Genomic DNA, 18,326 nt, shown 5'->3' on the forward strand with positions numbered 1-18,326 from the left:
AAGGCGAGCAGGTCTTGTTTTCTAGGGTGAGATCAGCTGGCTAAAGCCGAGCTGGAGGACTGTGGTTGGTAGGTACTAGGATTCCGTTCGGGAACTTAGGTTTAGATCTGTGTCATGGGCGGGGCCCCTGGGGTGGCCTCCTTTCTGTGGGTCATGATATGCAAATTAACGTTATCAGTCCGAATTACCAGACTTGACATTCCATCAGGCCTCGGCCTGCTTTGCCCCTTTGCTCCACACCTTAAAGCCATGGTTCTCTCTGGTGCCTCAAAACCACCTCCCACTTCGCCAAGAGAACCACACACCTCACCTTCCTGCCGGGCGCTTCTGTCTGACAAATTCCTCAGCCCCTGAGTGGGGAGGACACCACCACCTCTCCTCCAGGAGGGTGGAGGGGAGAGGGGCGAGGCCCCTTTCTCAGGGACCTAATACCTATGTTTTGCCTCCCCTCTGCTTCTCTCCTCCCTTCCAGGGTTTTGATAATCCTTGTATGCCTAGGTCTCAGTTTTTCCATTTCTAATATTTATGGCGCAAACTTCATGCTTCAATTATTCAAGGGTTAAATTTTTGCAGTTCAAAGGGCTTCATTCTTACCAGTCCTAAGTAGTTTTCTGGTTTTTCTGCCTTATCACTCTTCCCCTGAGGCAATAAATGCTACTGACTTCAAGGCGATAAGGAAAGACTACAGACAGAATCAGGAGTAGGGCAAGGGACACTAGGAAATAAACATAGGGGGAAAATTGTCAATTTCTCTAAATATTTTTCTGTCCCAATCTCACTTAAGTCTCAGTGACCACAGTATGATACAGTGGTGATACACCCATTTCTATCTCTATTTGACAGATGAAAACACTAAGCTTTATTCTTAAGATCTATTTTGCCAGGAGACTTTTTGGTGTATGGTGGGTGAAAAGTTTAGAGATCATTTTGAATTGGTAAAAAATTAGAAGGTCTATTTGAAAGCTATGCAGCGTTATTGCTTTTAAGCGCCGACGTAAACTAACCAATATGAAATCTTGCCTAATGGAGACAAGTCTTAGACTTTCTTTAACAAATACCTAAGGCACACTTGAAATTTGTAAGATGCCTATTATTTGGAATGGATAAAACAAAAGGTTTGAGAACTATCCTCTTAATTGAGTTTAACTCCCTCTTGCAATCTCATCTAATGATTAGCTTATTTTAAAAATCCTCTTATTTACGAACAGTATGAATGTAAAGTTCGCTTAATCATTCAATAAACATTGATTGAGACCATTTCCAGGCCCATGTGTAAAGAGTAGTTAGTTGGTTTTTTTTAAAATGAATTTATTTGGCTGTGTCGGGTCTTCGTTTCTGTGCGAGGGCTTTCTCTAGTCTCGGCGAGCAGGGGCCGCTCTTCATAGCGGTGCGCAGGCTTCTCACTGTCGCGGCCTCTCTTGTTGCAGAGCACAAGCCCCATACGCGCAGGCTCAGTGGTTGTGGCTCACGGGCTTAGTTGCTCTGTGGCATGTGGGATCTTCCCAGACCAGGGCTCAAACCCATGTCCCCTGCATTGGCAGGCAGATTCTCAACCACTGCGCCACCAGGGAAGCCCCTGTTGTTGTTTTTTTAATAAATTTGTTTATTTATTTTTGGCTACGTTGGGTCTTCCGTTGCTGCGCGTAGGCTTTCTCTTGTTGCGGCGAGCGGGGGCTACTACTTTTTGTTGCGGTGCCCGGGCTTCTCATTGCGGTGGCTTCTCTTGTTGTGGAGCACGGGCTCTAGGCACACGGGCTCAGAAGTTGTGGCTCCCGGGCTCTAGAGCGCAGGCTCACTAGTTGTGGCCATAGTTGCTCCGCGGCATGTGGGATCTTCCCAGACCAGGGCTCAAACCCATGTCCCCTGCATTGGCAGATGGATTCTTAACCACTGCACCACCAGGGAAGTCCAAAAGCAATTAGGTTTTAAACTCTCCACTTTGCAGCATTCAGATTCTTTAAGCTGCCTCCTCCCCTCATCTTTAAAATCTTTTTCTAAAATTTAACAGTGAAGTTTCTTTATTCAGTGAATGCTTGAAGCAGATGACTCTTCACCAGAGGTGGGGTCTGGGAGCCTCTCCGAGGAGAGAAGGCAACTGAGGCCAGGGAAGAGGTGCTTAGAATGAGACGATGAGAAAGGCAGTGCCTGGCAAGGCATAGCACCAATGGAGCATTCAAGGAATGACTAAAAGCTGCAGTGGTGCTGCAGGAATGAAACACCCTGTCCAGGACCTCTTGGGGGAAGACCTTAATTTCCCAGGGCTGGATCCCTATGACTGGCCTTGACTGAACCTCAGTGCCCCGGGATGACTGGGCTTGTCTTGTACCCTAGTGAAGCCCATTCACACCTTCATCTCATAGCGCCAGACAGCATAGCAGAAAAATCTGGAGGAGCATAGGACACAACAACAGAGATGAACCAAAGATGGTGCACAGATGGGTCTTTAGAGAGGATGGGTTACTGCAGAGACAGTAGGTTGGTGGCAGGGGAGTGTGGCTGGGGCTCTCTGATGTCTAAAAAGAACCATGGTAAAAAGTTAGTTTTGAAGCTCACAGACCTTTGGTTAGGATCACAAGTAGCACTTGTTCGAGAGCCTCCAGAGAACGCCTAACCTAGATGTCCAGGTTCAACTAGGGCCTAGCATCTTATGGCGGAAGAATCAGCCACCTCAGAAGGAGGGCAGCCTGGCATCTCTGAGGCTTGCGGGCATTGGACTCAGTGGTTCCCAAGATGCTCACATGTTGTTAGAAAATACAGCAATTTCCTGTGGTTAGAGGGAAGACTGGGGCCCTTTTTGGTAGACCTTGGTGCAGCCTACACTGGCATCCTTTTTTTTTTTTTAATGAACAATTCATAAGTTTTTTCTAAAGTAACCATTTTTATTTATTTATTTATTTTTGGCTGCGTTGGGTCTTCGTTGCTGCGCGTGGACTTTCTCTAGTTGCAGGAAGCGGAGGCTACTCTTCGTTGTGGTGCGTGGGCTTCTCATTGTGGTGGCTTCTCTTACTGTGGAGCACGGGCTCTAGGCGCGCGGGCTTCAGTAGTTCCGGCACGCGGGCTCAGTAGCTGTGGTGCGTGGGCTCAGTAGTTGTGGCTCGCGGGCTCTAGAGGGCAGGCTCAGTAGTTGTGGCACACGGGCTTAGTTGCTCTGCCACATGTGGGATTGTCCCGGACCAGGGCTTGAACCCGTGTCCCCTGCATCGGCAGGCGGATTCTTAACCACTGTGCCACCAGGGAAGTCCGCGCACTGGCATCTTTGACAAGATGTTATATAAGTGGTGTTGATATTGCCACCTAACTTCCTTTTCAAACACCAGAATCGATAATGGCCATTTCCAGTACTTGGGCAAGTTCATAATTAAGCCGAAGGTGACCGTAAAGGAAGAAGTCAGGCTGACCTGGCTTCAAATCCTGGCTTCACCACTTTCAGGTATGATAGATTAAAGATGGCTGCAAATTCTTTTCTACTCCTCCTCCCATTGAGAGGCAGACTTGATTCCCCTTCTCCTTTGACCAAGAGGGTGCAGTAGAAGTGATGCTAGGGCAGAGAAGACTTGCAGCCCCTGCCTGGCTCTCAGAATGTTCCTGAGACATTCCTTCTCAGAGAGGCTGCTGTCGGTACTCTGGGGTGACAGCCCCAGCTAGCATTTGTGCAACAAAGCTGTGTTTGCACATCTAGCTCAGTGGAGCCTTCAGATAACTAACTGTAGCCACAGCCAATGCCTAAGCGCACCTGCATTAGAGACCCCAAGTGAGACACCCTCACCTCCAGCTGAGCCTCAGAGAATCATAAGCAATATAATAATGTGTTGTTTTAAGCCAGTACATATTGGGTGAGATAAGCACTCAGAGGTTTAGTTTCCTTCTGTAAAATGGGCAAAATAGCAGTATCCACTTCCTAGAGTTATTGTGATATGAATGTAATAATGGTGGAAGCGTCAAACGCAGTGCTCGGCACACAGTAGGTCTTCAGTAAATGCCAAGCTCCTGCCTGCCCCTTCTCCAGGAGGCTATATATCCCAGGTATGAGTGAATCTTGGCCACTGCTCCAAACTTCCTGGGCAGACACCCAACTTTCCTCAAAGGGAATGCCTAGGATCAAATTTGAAAGTGGGGTTGGAGAGCACTTGATTTTTTTCTTTCTGGGCCAATCTGTGACCCCTTTAAGAAAAATATCACCACCTTGTATGAGGAAAACGGTATGTTTTTTTCTTTCTCCTCAATGTAAGAGATCAAGGAATTAAGTCTTCACCTTTTTTTTTAAAACAAGAAATATGCTTGCTCACGCTGAAAAGTACCGGCTTGAAATAAAACAACTCCCCTTCTGTTTCACAGCCAGCAGTTTTTCTGCAGCACCCAGCCCTGCAGAGCCACAGACTGCATGCACAGTGGGCAGACGTTGTTGAACAGATGAACAACTGTGGCTTAATCTGTTTTGGGAAAAGAAAAAAAGTCCTGAAGCAATTGATAAACAGGAGGCTGAGGTCAGCGTGAAGGAAGAGTAAATGAGGCCAGATTGGGGACCGCTGAAACGTAAGCCTCTTTCATCCCCAGTCTTGAATCAGGGGGGCGTGTGAGTGATAGGACTAATCTGCCGGGAAAGGGGCTGAGAACCTCCTGCATTGCCTGAGTTTGGAGTTATGTTTTCATTATCATTCAAAATTATTTTAAAATTTATATTCTTTTACTTATTTATTAATCAAAAACTTTTTCCAAAATTTTTTGAAGTATAACATAGAAAAGTGTACAAATCCTAAATACAGACCAGTGAGTGTTCACGAACTAAACACATCGTGTAACCAGCATCCAGGTCAGGAACAGAAAATCAGCGGCATCCCAGAAGCGCCCTGCATGCCCCCCCCATAAGGAGAATCTCTGTCCTGACTTATAACGCCGTCATTATTTTTACTAGCTCATACGCATTCATGGTTATTCTAGAGACATTTTACGCATATACAAGAACATGGGTATGTTATGATTTTGTGCAAATGTAAAATGTACTTTGCACTCTACGTAGCGTATTATCCAGACTGTTCTGCTTCTGGCTTTTTTCACATTTATCTTGGTGATTATTCCACACCACTACCTAGAAAACAGCTCGGTTTCTGGAGAGGCCACATGGTATTCCATCGTCTGAATGTACCACAATTTATTTAATTTTATTAAAAGGCAAAGAGGTTGTGTCCAATCTTTTCAGAGCTGGATTTTTAAAGAAGTATTCTTGAGGTATCTCTGTGGTCCTTTAGATTTAAGGTGGCAGCTAGGCATTGCTCTTTGGAAGCCTTATAAATACGACTACTAGTTCTTACTCTATTCTGAATTGGCGTGGGGTGTGGTACCGCCTGGGGTGCTCGATTATTTTATTGCCTCGTCCTGTTAGGACTCAGTTGTTGCACGTCTGAATGTGTATCCAGGAAGTGGAAATAATGTCCCTGACACCCTCACTTCCTTTTCTGGCAAACCTGTGTCCGGTGAGTGAATCCAGCTACTTTCACCCACCCCCGTGTCCTTCAGTCAGCTGCTTAGCCTGCCGCGTCTTCGCTGAAATCTGGAGATTTTAGGAAACGGACCTAAAGAGCACTTCCAGGCAGGACTAGTTTGAGGAACTATTGTTTATTTTGGTGAAACCAAGCCTTCCTCTTCTTCCTGCCTTTTCTTCCTCTGTGGATTCTTTTTGTCCCTCACTTCCAACCGGAGCCCCAGTTGCTCTGAACTCAGCTCTCAGAATTCTTTAGACTTAATGTGAGTTCAAGTCAATGCCTACCTCTTGCTCCTAGTGGTACTTGCCCTTTAAATTTCTTACCCACCATAATTATAGAACAAAAAGCTTTGCCTCCTTAAGCTTTTTCAATTCCCTGACAGCAGGAACTGTTGTATACTCAGGAGTTGGGGGCAAAGTCCTCACCGCCCTCCTTCACCACCAGAATCATGCCTGTCTTCTCCCAGCCCTCAGAGGATAGACAGGAAGGGGCAGGCCTGGCTTGTTCAGGACCTCAGGGTGTGAGGCAGGACTGTCTCAGTGTCTGTTTCCTGTGGCAGAGGGACAGATGCCACCAGCTTTTGCACAGGGTGCCAAGGCTGAGCTGCAGAAACATGTCCTCCAAAAGCAAGGTCACAGGCAAGTATCAGGGGCAGGGCGGCCCTAGTTCCCAACCTGAAGGTTCAGTGTGGTAGGGAAATCCTCAGGGGTGTCCCACCAGGAGGTAAGGATCACTGGATCACCTTTTGGTAACCACACCTTCTCTGGGCCTCAGTAACCGCCTGGTAGAGCTGTAATTCAGATTAAATGAGTTGATATACAGCTGTGGTAAGTGCTCTGTAAATGTTAGCTCTAATTATTATGTGAAGTGGCCCAGACACGGTGACCCCACTTGCTGTTACCAGGAGCTAGATTAGATGAGCTTGTCTGTCCTCCTCCGACTCGCCCTGCTCTCCCGACTTGGCTCGGGGGGACAGTCCAGGCTCTTCTGTCCTGACCCATCTTCCTAGTCTCCGCAGACCCCTGTGCACCTCTTCCTCCTGCCTGTAGCCTTAGCGAGCCTTCACTCTTCCACTCTTCCTCTGCAGGACCATCAATGCCTCGACCTCCTTCCATAAGGGGCAAAAAGCCCACTGCGTACCAAAGAAAAAACAAACGCTTCCTTCCCTGGTGCTTTTGTGTCTCTTTCATCCCTCGTCTTTGCACTGTCCAGTCTCCTTCCAAATTCCCATTTCTGGTGTCTCCCTGCCCCAGCCCTTTGTATGTGCCGAGGATAAAGACTGGTGGTGGGAGAGAAGGATGCACGAGCCTTACACTTGGGGACTCTCCCGAGATCAATGACGGTAATACGTCTCCATCCTTCGGCACCTGTCTCTATGCAGGAAGATAAGGGCAACAGAACTGAACTTTAACATTGTGAGGACCCACTACAGACCTGGCTCTGTTCTCGGCCCTTTACACTTACTCTGTCATTTAATCCTCATGGCAGGTCTTCGCACAGGTGTATTAGGACCATTCCGTAGATTTTCAAACTGAAGCTCAGAGCAGGTACACATCAAGGTCTCATCACTACTGGGGAGCAGAAATGGGATTTGAATCAGGTCTGCCTGACCCCAGAGCCCAAGCATGTTAAAGAAAATTTGAGACAGTGAGACTTAATATAGTAATAACATTTTACATTCTCTTTTGTATTTGGATCAACTAGCTCGAGAAGCGGTGTCTTCTACTTTTGAACTTGGCACCCATGATGTCTTAGCCAAGGACTTCAAGCTTTGTCTTGTCCACACACAGGCTTGATTTTGAAATAGCCAGTTTGTAGACATTCAAAAGTATTCTTGCCAACACTCACATAGCACATTTGTTTTCCCAAACTTCTGAAATACACTCCTCCAGAAATTAATCACCCGAGGACAGCAGGTACTAGGGAGGTGATATCCAGGGCTCCCCACCTCCTGTGAGGGGCTCATCAGGACAGAAGCACATCACAAAAGGCTCTGACAGAGAAACCAGTGGAAGGAAAATGGTACCTCATGGTGTGAGCGTCTAAAATGGCTTGAGAGTTTTATTCAAAGTAAGCAATGCTCACCTTCACATGACCTAGAGCAACAGCGCTCAACCGTGTTCTTTTGCAGCTCCGAAACTGTCACAGATGTATGACATACCTAAGCAGAGGTTCAGTCTTACCTTCTACCCCAAGTCTTCCCAACCTGTTCCCCTCAAGGTTTAAACTATGCCCTCTCTGAATTTTTGCCTGAAGCTCTCTTTTGAGCATAGTCTGCCTAATAATACCTCTAGTTTTCTAGTATTAAACAGAGGAACTGCACTGGGTTTAGTAGTGTCCTCCCAAAGTTCATGTCCACCCAGAACCTCAGAATGTGACCTTATTTGGAAATAGGGTCTTTGCAGACGTAATTAGTTAAGATGAGGTCATTCTAGATTGGGGGGCGGCCCTAAATCCAATGACTGGTGTCCTCCTAAGAGAAAGGAGAAGGAGAATCAGATGCAGAGACACGGGTAAGGAAGAAGGCCATGTGACGACGGAGGAAGAGAGTGGAGTGATGATGCATCTACCGGTTTCCCTCCTATCTGAAAGTAGAGCATTCCCAGGAAAACGTTTGTAAGCCAAGATCGTGTAAAGCAAAGAAGCAATTACCTTAGGACACATCTTGCTAACAGATGCACAAAATAAATCGAGATGCAGCACGGGTGCTCACAGACACAGTTCAGAACTGTGGTGGCTGGATGTTGAGATGCTGAGTGTAGTTCCCAGGGAAGGAGCTTGGTGGTGCCGTGCTGGCTGCTTGGGGATGTGCTGCCTCTATAACAGCTCCTGCAAAACCAATGGTGAACGCTATTTTCACTTTTCGCCTTTTTTGGGGGGTAAAAGCCAAATTCCTCTTCAGATTTCTTTTGGTTAGTGAAAACAGGTTCTAATGTAGATCTTTCATAAAAGCGAAGTGACGTAAAGTGAACTTTTGAAAAGTGAGGGGTACAGGCCAAGGAACACCAGGGATTGCCGGGAACCACCAAAAATTAGAAAGAGGCCAGGAAGGACTCTCCCCTAGAGCCTTCCCAAGGAACAAGGTCGGGCTGACCCCTTGGTTTCAGACAACTAGCCTCCAGAACTGGGAGAGAATACTTTTCCAGCGCTGTAAGCCGCACAGTGTGTAGTAACTTGTCAGCTCAGTCCTAGAAAACTAATATAAGGACTTTCATTCGATTCTCTAAATAAAAAGCTTCCTTTACTATGAACATTTCCATGAGCTATTCTTGTTTTTAAACAAGGCTCCCTGAACCTCAATTTTCTCACCTAAAGATTGTGTATCAATCACCCCACAGCTCAGTGGCATAAAGCAATCGTCATGTATTACCTCACTCGAAGGTCTTTGGTGTGGCTGGGATCCTCTTCTCCATATACCACTTGTTCTTCTGAGACCTACAGGCCTCCTGGGCATCTTGTGGTGATGGCAAAAGCCCAAGCTGACATTTAAAGACTCTGCTTTTGTCACTGTAACCAAACAGGACCCTATGGGGCCTTCCCAGGACAGACCCCTCCCCATATCCTCTGCTTTAGCTCCTCTTTGAAGTACCTACATAACAGTACCCGATGTACATTTCCTGAATTGTTTTGCAGATGCTAAAACCCCGCCAAACGGAATAAATTAACTACTAGATGACCACAAGCATGTATCCCGCAGACCTACCGGAGCCTGAGGATTAATTATGTGACACCACCCTGTTACCTCACCATCAACCAATCAGAGGATTGTGCATGAGCTGATCACATACCCTGTGACTCCCCTCCCTCACCTGGTCTTTAAAAATTCTTTGCTGAAACCCATCGGTGAGTTCATGTGTTTTGAGCACTAGATGCCCTGGACTCCTTGCTTGGTGTCCCGCAATAAACTCTGCACTTCCCTTCAGAACAACCCAGTGTCAGTAGATTGGTTTTACTGTGCATGGGTGAGCAGACCCAAGTTTGGGTTTGGTAACGCCACTGCTAACATCCCATTGGCCAAATCGAGTCACAAGGCCAAGTCCACTCTGCTCACAGTGAGAAGCAGAAAGGAGGAATATTTGTTCAACAATAATCCCAACTATCACAGATGTGATAATATCTGCTGCTATAGACTAAGTGTTGTGTACCCCCAAATTTATAATTGAAACCTAATTCCCAATGTGATGGTATTTGGAGGTGAGGTCTTTGGGAGGCGATTAGGTCATGAGGGTGGAGCCCTTATAAATGGGATTAATGCCCTTATTAAGGGGCACAAGAGACCCCAGAGAGCTCCCTCGTCCCTTCTGTCACGTAAGGACATAAGGAAAAGGTAGCCATCTATGATCCAGAAAGATGGTTCATAGCCATCTATGAACCAAATCTGCCAGTGCTCTGATGTTGGGCGGTGGAGTGATACCCATTTAAGTAAATATAAGTTCAATTTTGATTTTCTGACCATGTCCTGTCCGGTTATGAAGGTTCTGTCCCATCCATGAAACTGCCACTCAATTTCTACACTCTTTTGGGGAGGCCATTATTCTGCTGATCATGTGGTCAAACCAGTGACAGGGACAGCCCAGGCTCCAGGGGAGGGGAAATAGACTCCACTATCTGATGGGAGAAATAACAAAGCTATTGTGGCTCTTTAACCCACCACAGTATGCATCCACTCATGCAGTCCTCACCACAAACCCATGAGGTGGGGACTGATATTCACATTTGAAAGTGGGAAACTTGAGAGCAAAGATGTTGCTAACTTGGCTAAGGTGAGCCAGCTAGTCAGCGGGAGGGCTAGGGTTCCAGCCTAGGCTGTTTGACAGCGGGGCGAGAGCACCAGACACAACGTTGTGCCTGGTGCTCAGCTGATGTTTGCTTTCTCCTTCCCTATTGATTCCATTTCTTCAGCCCTTTAAGGATAGGAAGCTGTCACCCCTTGTACCCCATTATGTACAGGCTTCTCTCGTACATGCACTCACATGCACCTAAGGGCTTGTGGTAAAGTCTCCTTAAAAAAACAGGGTGGTGGGACTCCAGTGGTTAAGAGTCCGCCTTCCAATGCAAGGGGACGCGGGTTTGATCCCTGGTCCAGGAACTAAGATCTCACGTGCCGCGGGGCAACTAAGCCCGCGCGCCGCAACTACTGAACCCGTGAGCTCTGGAGGCCCCACGCCACAACTAGAGAAGCCCACAAGCTGCAAGGAAGAGCCTGAGCGCCACAACAAAAGATCCCACGTGCTGCATCTAAGACCCCACACAGCCAAATAAATTAATTAAAAAAAAAAAGTTGAGTGACTAAAGTGAATTAAAAACCATGTGAGGAAATTAAAAAAAAAAAGCAAACAGAAAAACCAGGGTGGTGGAGTGATACTTGTTTAACTAAATATAATTCAGTTTGGGTTTTCTGACCATGTCCTGTCTGGTTATTAAAGTTTCCTCATGATTTCTTTCTATGGGGGTTCTGACCTGTCCATGGAAACGCCACCCGGCTTCCACACTCTTTTGAATCAAACTCGCTTCTGGCTGCTAGTCCTTTATTTTCAGATGTTGTCTTAGTAATGGGTCCAGGGTTCCCCAGCCCCACCACAGGCCCAGACTGATCTCCCAGAGTCAATCAACCTCTGCTCCGCCACCCCTTGGGCTTCACAAAGTGCGGGAAGTTACAGAGCTGTGCCAGAGGGAGTAGAGGTGGCAGCATTCAAAATCAGCGTCTTGTCTGAATACATTCTAACTTAGGTGGGTTTTGAAATCCATATGCGTGGAGCACTGTTCCAAGCACTGGACTACAGTCATGGGTGTGACACATTAGCCTACGTAATCACTTGGTTTGGGCCAGTTCCCCCACCCAAACGTGTGAGAAGAGCCTGGGGTTCAGACAGTCTTGCAGACTGAAATGGATGCTTGCCTTGTAAACTAAGTAATGCTTTTGGATTCATTCACTTGTCCAAGAAATATATAATTGAGCACTTGTTATGAGCCAGTCGCTGTGCTGGGCAGAGAGGACAAGGATGAATAAATTAGATGCAGGAATAAATTCCTGCCCTCCAGGAGCCCACAGTTAATTCTAACAGTTATTACCTACATTTTATACCTGGGCATGTAAAGTGTAAAAATGTTAACCACAGTGTATATGTCTACCAATATGTCTAAAGTGTATATGTCTACCAATGAGGCAAGGTTTTCTTCCCCCTAAAGTTATGGCCCAGAAGAGAGGGGAGTACTTTATTTTGGGGTCTGTAAAGGAAAAATACACTCTTGTGTGCTTCCTTTCCTACTAACACTTAACACTTCTGGCATTTCTGGTTACCAGATGTGTGGGTTTTCCATACATCAAGCATTCTATGACACCAGCTGGTGCCTACAATTCAACTCAATTCTGACACTATCCAACCGTAGTTAGATCTCACAGGTCAAGTCCACAAGACTGCCTCCACTTCAGATGCCAATGGCAAATCTATGTTGTCACCTGTGCTTCTGACCGACTGGCTATATTCAGAGTTTCCCATGACCACCTCCTTTGAGTCCATTAATTTGCTAGAGTGGCTCACGGAACTCAGGAAAACACTCTACTTACTAGATTACCCATTTGTGGGCTTCCCTGGTGGCGCAGTGGCAAGAATCCGCCTGCCATTGCAGGGGACACGGGTTCAAGCCCTGCCCCGGGAAGATCCCACATGCCATGGAGGAACTAAGCCCGTGCGCCACAACTAGTGAGCCTGTGCGCCTAGAGCCGGCGCTCCACAAGAGAAGCCATCGCAATGAGAAGTGCATACACTGCAACGAGGAGTAGCCCCCGCTCACTGCAACTAGAGAAAGCCCACACGCAGCAACAAAGACCCAACGGTAGCCAAAAATAAATGAATAAAATAAATAAATTAGATTACCCATTTCTTATAAAAGGATATAACTCAGGAACAGCCAGATGGGAAAGATGCATAGGGCCAGTTACATGGGAAGGGCACCAGAGCCTCCGTGCCCTCTCTAGGAGTGTCACTCATGGCTTCATTACGTATGCATATATGATCAAATCATTGGCTGTCGGTGATTGATTTAACCTTCAGCTTCTTGCCCCTCTCCCGAGCTCAAGCTGGTGAGAGTGAAAATTTCATCTCTCTAATCCCAAGGTTGGTTCCCCTGGCAACCAGCCCCTATTCTTAGGTTATCTTGGGAATTTCCAAAAATCAGCTCATTAATAAATTCAGGTGTGGTTGAAAGGGGCCTATTATAAGAATAATGAAAGACACCCATTTCACCTTATGGCTCTTATCACTTAGGAAATTCCAAGGATTTTAGGAGCTCTGAACCAGAAATGGGAAAAAGACCACATATATATTTCTTAACATAAATCACAACATCACAGGGTCCTTGCCATGCCTCTCATGTTACACCAATGCTTTCCAAATTTCTAGTTTTGGAAGCTCACAGAGATCACCAACTCAGTACAAAAGGAGGTGAGAAAATGTAACACAGTTTTGTTAGCTATTCCTGGGAATGTGACTTTACATTTGCAATGCTGGAAGTTGCTATAAACAAGCTTTTTATGATCACTTTAAAAAGCAGAACAGTGAGCAGTTATGTTGGAGAGACCGGTGAAGGCCTGAACTGACTAATGCTATTCGAATGGACACTTTGTGGATTGGGATAAAACTTCCAGGGAAAGCATCCCATAAAGGGTCCAAGAGAATCTCCGACAATCCAGACGGCAGTGAGAATGCCGAATAAATGGGTCTAGTCGCAGTTAGGACGTTGATGACCAAGAGGTACATGAAGAATTTAAATAGATTTTTTAAGTGAAATATGAAAGTGGAAAAAAGCGGTATTTATAAATTAATTTATTATATTGCATAAATGGTATTAAACATGGATGTGTAACTAAATTCATTTATTGAAAAAGTACATCACAATTTCATCTATCTCACTAAAAGCTTTATGTGCTCAGGTTGACCAAAATATTACGAGAGGATTTCCCCGTTGGAAAGTTAAGTGCTATCTTATATTTGGTACCTACGTCCATTTGGGCACATGTGGAACCTTTGCCCAGAGTCAAACAGTTAGGAGGGACAGAGCCAGATCTCTCTGACCCACCCATGTATTTACCTTAATTCCTCCATTAGACCAGATTTCATTAGATCTCAGACTATGGTCCCTGCCCCCATCGTCCATCTATTTCATTCCATTTCAACTGAGAGCATTTATTGAGCCCCTAATATAATGGAGGAATTGTTTTTCTAGTCTGTAAATCACTTTTAATACTGAACTAAGGGAGAAGAGACTGACTTTTAACTGAAGATGGAGGAAAAAAAAGTAGTTTTGACTAAGAATAGCTGGGTCCAGGTTTATGTAGGCCATTCTCCCTGTTACACAATATGAGTTCTGGTCTTCTCTGTCTTCTTAGGACTAAAAAATGCCTGTAACCTCAGCCCCAATAGGACAGTCATAAGGAGCAAATAAAAGTGCAATTTCCCTTTGTCAGTTTTTTTTTTTTTTTTTTTTTTGCGGTACGCGGGTCTCTCACTGCTGTGGCCTCTCCTGTTGTGGAGCACAGGCTCCGGCCGCGCAGGCTCAGCGGCCATGGCTCACGGGCCCAGCCACTCCACGGCATGTGGGATCTTCCCGGACCGGGGCATGAACCCGCGTCCCCTGCATCGGCAGGCGGACTCTCAACCACTGCGCCACCAGGGAAGCCCCCTTTGTCAGTTTTAAAATAATAAACAAACCTGGTTAATCTTTGGGTAACAGGGTTTTATATTTTTCTTGATACTTTGCAGTATCACATAAATTTTTTACTTGAGCGTGTATTATATTTAGTCAGAAAAAATCAGTAAATATTCATTTTTGAAAAAACACAAGTGTTGGGTTACAGAATTTCAATTTCACTTGCTGGATTTGCATTGAGTCCACCTTACATTTAACCTCTTTCTTTCTTTTAATCCAAGCTAAGAGAACCAAACACTTTCTGTGGGTAATACATGCAGGGCTCCCCTCTCAGGATCGCCTGCCATCCCAGCCTACCTTCCCTCAAGACGCCCAGACAACTATACATAGAGGAAAGGAACAGAAAGATGCTACAAGAGCTTGAGCCATATCTTGTGTGTGTGTGTGTGTGTGTGTGTGTGTGTGTGTGTGTGTGCGTGTGTGTGTTCAATATTATTATGCCTCTCCCTGAGATTCTCCTTTAAGATCACATTCTTCAAGATACATTAAGTCTGTGAAATAAAGCGGAAGACGCTGTGCGACTCAAAGCCAGCTGTGCTACCTCTCTGAGCTGGAGTTTGCTCATCTGTAGGATAACTGGTGGAATCCAAAAGGAAAAAGAGCATGGCCTGAGGTGACAAATTCAAATCCTGTCTGCTTAGTGCTGAGCAAAAGTGTATACGCTGTACTGTGTAATTTATACTGGTACATTCTATATGCTTAAAAAAAAAGACAACTACTGCTATTATGTATGTGAAAGAGCCTATAGCTCTTAAAGCAAAACCATAAATCACAAGGCTGCCACCTCAGCTGTGCAGGCTGTGTGCTGCACAACTCTAGGGGGTACCATCCACATGGCACACAGTGTCTAGTGGTGCCCTGAGGAAGTGCTATACAAATTGTAGATATTTCTTTCATTAAGAATAACAGGGGGGGGAGAGATAAATTGGGAGTTTGGGATTAACAGATACACACTACTATATATAAAATAGATAACCAACAAGGGCCTACTGTTAAGCACAGTGAACTATATTCGATATCTTGTAATAACCTATAATGGAAAAGAATCTGAGAAAGAATAGATTTACATATATATGTATGTATGTATAACTGAATCACTGTGCTGTACACCCAAAACTAACACAACATTGTAAATCAACCATACTTCAATACAAATAAAGGCCAAAAATAAAATAAAATTACAACCACAACCCACTCCCCCCCAAAAAAAGAGTAACAGAGAGGTAGTACAGGACTTTCCTTGTTCCTTTAGGCAGAGCTGAGGCCCCCTAAACTGATAAAATAGGTAACAAGAACACTCTTTTTTAAAAGAAAGGTGCTGGACCATGTGGGCAGGACTTGTTAAATTAAAAAACAAAACAAAACAAAACGAAACGAAACAAAAACAAAAAACCCCGAAGAACCGGAGTTCGGCCTTACTGAACCTATCACTTATTCATCTTCAGGAGATTCATTCTAAATGTTAGCCGTGAAGATTCTAAGGAGAGAGTCGTCCTGGAGTCCTGGGTGGCTCCCTTCCCCTCAAGCCAAGCGAGGGGACCCAAAAGGTGGACCCGGTGTGCTTGGCATGGGTTTCCTGCTATGAGGAAGACGGGAGAAGTTCAAAGCAGAGGTGCTGGCTGCCCCTGCTGCTGATGGCGGAGGGAGGGGAGTGCTACCCAGGAACAGCTGTGTCCCACCGGGGGTCTCAGAGGGTCTCTCCGGCAGAATAGAGTTCGAATGGACACAGTGGGAGAAAAGCTTTGAGCTGTTTTCCAATTTCTTTTAAGGTCTTTTTTTTTTTTTTTTTTTTTTTTTTTGCGGTACGCGGGCCTCTCACCGCTGTGGCCTCTCCCGCCGCGGAGCACAGGCTCTGGACGCGCAGGTCCAGCGGCCATGGCTCACGGGCCCAGCCGCTCCGCGGCATGTGGGATCTTCCCGGACCGGGGCACGAACCCGTGTCCCCTGCATCGTCAGGCGGACTCTCAACCACTGCGCCACCAGGGAAGCCCTCTTTTAAGGTCTTTTAAGCTCTGCTTGTCAGGGCAGATGACCACAGGGTAGGGGGAGGGGTGGTGTATGTGTGGGAGTGCTCTGTCAACAAAAGCGGAAGCCGAGGGCACTTAAGTGGGGGGCTGTAGGGGTATAGTCCTTTCTGAGGAAAGCTGAGTGCACACTCACTGCTCTCCCACTCCATAGGGGCCTCAAAAGAACTCAACAAAGCAGGAGGGCTCACCTGTGAGACAGGAGGGATGGAGGCAGGGCACAACCATTAAAAGAATGACACAGCCATTGAGAAACACAGGACCCACAAAAACTGGTTAGAACCTACTAGGCCCAAGATGGAGGGAAATTCGACTTCTGGTAGACCTTGAGCCTCATTATATGCTCATTGTAATACGGTAACATATGCTAAGTGACACATCCACAGGCACCATGACAGTTCTGAGGCTGGCATTGTAAGGCCCAATTTGGTGGCCCAATTCCTGGAAATCCCCGCCCCCTTCCCTAAAATAGTTGGAATAATCTTCCCAATTATTAGCCTATGAAATTACCCAGCCCGTAAAAACTAACCACACCACACACCCCGGGCCCACTCTTACCTGCTGTGATGGACTGCTTTCTGCCTATGGAATGTGTATCTCTCTAAATAAACTCGCTTCCACTTTACCATGGCTCGCTTTTGAATTCTTTCCTGCTCAAAGAATTTGCTCGAGACCTGGGACATGACCATTCTCTTGTTCCCTCTTCTTCTGCAATACCTGTGCCACTTTCCAGTGGCTCTATATAATGGCCCCAGTCAGGTAGACAGTTTCTGTCCTTTATACCCATCTTTGCTCCCTGTATCCCGTCCTGGAGGAACCAGAGGCTGGAGGAGGGACAGAAGAATAGATAGAAAAATGTGAGACATTTAGGATTCCCACGACTAGAAGGAAAGAAGCTTTAAGTTAAATGAGTGAGGGTTTGAGTGAGGTTGGGCTAGCAGGAGACTCCTGAGGAACACTTGAGTTAAGGCTGAAAAAGCAGTGGGTTGTGTGCTTCTGATATTATCCAGGGGCCGGGGAATAACACAGCAGGTGTGACAGAAGCAAAGTCTTTTCCTGATTTCACTTCTGGGGCACAGACGGATTGGTGAATGGCAATGCTGATTCTGGTCTCTCCTGGTCCAGCTTCTTTCCTTCCGGGCTCCAGGCTGTGCTCTCTGCTGCAAGCATACACCTCCCTGGATTGACGTGTACTTATGTCTCTCCAGCTAAAATGAATGTCCCCTGAGAGCGGGAACTGTGTCTTTTCTCATCCTCAACCCTTAGCACAAGGGCCATTAAAAGTTTATTATTGAAGATGATGAGAGACCCCGGGTACCAGAGTCAAGGTGTGCAGAAGAGGATGGTGGGGGTGGGGAGGAAGTACAGAAAATGGAGTCCATGGGTAAACAGACAAGGTTCGTGTTCATCTTCTCCCTTCACATCTGAGGCAGCCATGAGACTATGCTATTAGAATTTAGGGGTAAGGAGAAACCATGCACTTCCATCATAATTTCTATAAAACCACACTTCTCTGACTTAAAAATTCAATTAGAAACTTAACAGAACTATGTTTTTCTGGCCGCCTAGTAACTGGAAATATTCCGTTTACTACCCATCTACTTTCCATGAGATTGACTCGTGTTATAATGATGACCCAACTCGCTGACAGCTTCTCAAGTCCTGAAGTCCTGGTTATCTCAGAAAGCCTGAGTTTCACAGCTTTAGACCTGGTTATGAAGCATATATTACTGCACAGAGTCTTCCAGTGGTTGCTCTTTATCAATGCAAATAGTTGATTGACCTAAACATCCCATTTCCCATCACGTCGGAGAGCAAACATTTCTCATATTCAGTGGTCAGGCTCAATTATGAGAGATGAAGAAATAGAGGAAGAAAATTTCCTCCCTCCATTGCTCAAGTAAACCTTCAAGCCAGACAAATCTCTCCAGGGCTGACTTCAGATGAATGATGTTCAAGGTGAAACAAAGCGATGAACCTACTTGAAGACATACATCCCTTCTCTATAGACATTGATAGATGTCTCAAGAACTCAAGAAAAATGCTGTTTTCCCCTTAGACATCAGCTGCCCTGCAATTTTTTGGCAGTTCACAGTCAGAGTACACTGGAAAG

The 18,326-nt window shown here is 45.9% G+C and overlaps 2 long non-coding RNA genes across 13 annotated transcripts in view; one reads left to right on the forward strand and one right to left on the reverse strand.

Moving 5' to 3' along the window:
• Positions 1-18,326, reverse strand: part of LOC117196918 (uncharacterized) — a 102,275-nt gene that overhangs the window by 33,880 nt on the left and 50,069 nt on the right. For 6 of the 12 annotated variants that reach the window (XR_007471091.1, XR_007471088.1, XR_007471090.1 and 3 more), the window contains exons 5-7: positions 8,133-8,309; positions 6,945-7,051; positions 595-715 (exon numbers count right to left, since the gene is read on the reverse strand). The exons of 1 other annotated variant lie outside the window; for it this stretch is intronic. This is a non-coding gene — a long non-coding RNA (uncharacterized LOC117196918). The remainder of the gene's footprint in view (positions 1-594; positions 716-6,944; positions 7,052-8,132; positions 8,310-18,326) is intronic. 5 more of the 12 variants (XR_007471087.1, XR_007471083.1, XR_007471082.1 and 2 more) reach the window with 4 other exon arrangements.
• LOC117196919 (uncharacterized) lies at positions 714-14,794 on the forward strand. Its single transcript, XR_004477346.2, has 3 exons — positions 714-4,199; positions 4,336-4,533; positions 9,114-14,794. It is a non-coding gene; the product is annotated as an uncharacterized LOC117196919 (long non-coding RNA).

The sequence above is a fragment of the Orcinus orca genome, chromosome 13 (genome assembly GCF_937001465.1).
Source record: "Orcinus orca chromosome 13, mOrcOrc1.1, whole genome shotgun sequence".
Classification (NCBI taxonomy): Eukaryota; Metazoa; Chordata; class Mammalia; order Artiodactyla; family Delphinidae; genus Orcinus; species Orcinus orca.